General features: G+C 51.6%; 1 pseudogene; it reads right to left on the bottom strand.

Moving 5' to 3' along the window:
- Positions 1-291: 291 nt before the first annotated feature.
- LOC108539322 (phosphoglycerate mutase 1 pseudogene) lies at positions 292-2,214 on the bottom strand (annotated as a pseudogene).
- Positions 2,215-2,500: the final 286 nt, after the last annotated feature.

Genomic DNA, 2,500 nt, shown 5'->3' with positions numbered 1-2,500 from the left:
GTATCCAAGGAGTCATACTATAGAGCCTACGTGTGAAACAGGCTATGCCATCTAAGTCTGTGTAATGACACCCTATGGTGTTCACATAATGATGCATTTCTCAGAATGTATCCCTGTCATTAAGTGACGCATGACTGAAGTTGCTTGTTTTAAATCACCATGCAGGTTACATTCATCTACCCCCAACCTTTTCCAACCCCCTCCACACACACACAGGGGCCTGACTACTGAAGAGAACAGGACTGGCTCCCAGGAATACAAACAGGCTCTCTTGCTTCTCCTCATTGCTCATGCCTTAGCATGGTTCCTCCACATCCCCTACGCAAGCAGGTCCTTAGTAAACAAGTAAACAAAGCATTAGCAAAGACCCCAGAGTTGCCACCCCTCAGCTCTCTTGGGTAAAAGGAGCCTTCCTTTGGCTTGGGCTGAAGACCTATGCCCCAGAGGTGCCATTCTGATTGTGTGAAAGGAGTGGCAACAAAAATGCCTAAAATGAAAATGGGAGCCTCCAGATCCGCTCAACAACTTCGGATGCCCACAGCTGTGGTCACTGTGACACGTGGAGGTGAGAGGCATAGAAGGGGCAGACCGGCAGGGTGTTCTCAGTATAGGAATCAGCTGCCGCCCTTCACGCCTCAGCCTTGCCCTCCGCTTCCATGGCTTTATGCGCAGCTTCTTCGCCTCCCGGGACCTGCATGAGCTCAATGGGCTTCAAGCTCCTGTTCAACTCATAGACAATGGGAATACCAGTGGGCAGGCTCAGCTCCATCATGGCCCTTCCGGGAGAGCTTCCCAAGGCTCGACTGTGCCAGAAAAGCTGCTGCCAGGCGCCTCAACCAACACCTGTTTCCCCTCCTGGATCTGGGAAATTATTTCTTCATTCCAAAAGGGCAGAGCTCTGACAATAGTGTCCTTCAGACTCTTACAGAAGAGCAGGTGCCCTACAGTGAAGTCTGAGCACCAGCAACCCTTGCTGCTGCTGCTGCTGCTGTGTAATACATGTTCAGCTCCATCAGAGGCATCCACATCTTTTGTTTGTTTGTTTGTTTGTTTTGAGGCGGAGTCTCTCTCGCTCTGTCCCCAGGCTGGAGTGCAGTGGCGCAATCTCAGCTCACTACAAGCTCCGCCTCCCTGGCTCACGCCATTCTCCTGCCTCAGCCTCCGGAGTAGCTGGGACTACAGGCATCCGCCACCACGCCCAGCTAATTTTTTGCATTTTAGTAGAGAGGGGGTTTCACCACGTCGGCCAGGTGATCTGTGATCCGCCCGCCTCGACCTCCCAAAGTGCTGGGATTCCAGGGGTGAGCCACCACGCCTGGCCGGCATCCAGATCTTTATCTGGACCTCATGGTTCTTGGCAACAGCTTCTGCTTTATTGAGGCCAATTCAGACCCTTACAGTGCCACTCCATGAGGTGCACCAAGTCATCACTACTGGGAGCCACATCTGGTCAGTGGCATCCAATACTGTCCAGGGGGTCGGCATTGCTGTCTTCTGCCCTGAGGTGACACAGATGTCAAAATCACAGCCAGCATTTCTCAGTGCCTCCCAGAAGGCTCAGGTCAGTGTCACACCAGCTGCTGAAGTGCCTCTCCCGGTGCCAGGCACCCTTGCACCACCTGCAGGCGGCAGCTGGTGGGCTCAGGATGCAGCACTGACTGTGGTCACGGTGATTCCAGAGTCCCCCCGCTGCCTGGCTCCCAGTGCACACCACTCCCCCAGCTCTGTACCCCATGCCCCCTACCCAGTTTCTAGTGACCCTGGCCCACCACCCAGCACCCCATGCCCCACTGCCTGGCTCCTGTGCACTTTCTCCAGCACAAGTTTTAACACATATAAACCTAACAGCTCAATGAGCCCACCTTCCCTAAGTCCACACTAACAAGTAAAGTACCAAGGCTTCCAAGCAATTGAGAAATGTTACAGGATGAATATGACAGAGTGGAAAGAGACGGGGGTAGAACAGCACAGTCACCCTGCAATCTGATTTTTCCAATCATCATCTGCTTCACTTTCCAGGTTACTTATCCAACTCAAAAAATGTTTACTCAACAGTTACAAAAAGCTTGACTGATCAACCACATTTCTTCTCCAAAGATTATCATGACTATGTCCAGGACTTACTCCCAAATCAAAACCCTAAAGCATCTAGAGCTTTTATCCAAGCACTCCGCTATAGCTCAAACATGTCACCTCTAGAAGGGGATCATCCATGTCGGCTCCTGGCCTCAGCCCAGGGTACTTCTGGCACTCCCACTTTAATTGTAACAGAGTCCCTTTCACTCTCATAAGAGGTGTTGTGTGGACATGACCTGAGAGGGTCATGTCCATGTTCACATCTGACAGTCCAGGTGTTCCTTCTCCTCTAATTTCTCTTTACCTACATACCCTCCACTGCCTCCCATGCTTGCTTCCCTGCCACCAGAATGCAGGCAAGGCAAGTTACCTTCCTCTTCCATGAGAACTTTCCCAGGTGAGCAAACATCTCAAAAATAAAGCA

The sequence above is a fragment of the Rhinopithecus bieti genome, unplaced genomic scaffold (assembly GCF_001698545.2).
Source record: "Rhinopithecus bieti isolate Rb0 unplaced genomic scaffold, ASM169854v2 scaffold_16234, whole genome shotgun sequence".
NCBI classification, from domain to species: Eukaryota; Metazoa; Chordata; class Mammalia; order Primates; family Cercopithecidae; genus Rhinopithecus; species Rhinopithecus bieti.
Note: the sequence above shows the minus strand (reverse complement) of the source record. Positions and strands in the feature narration are given on the sequence as shown.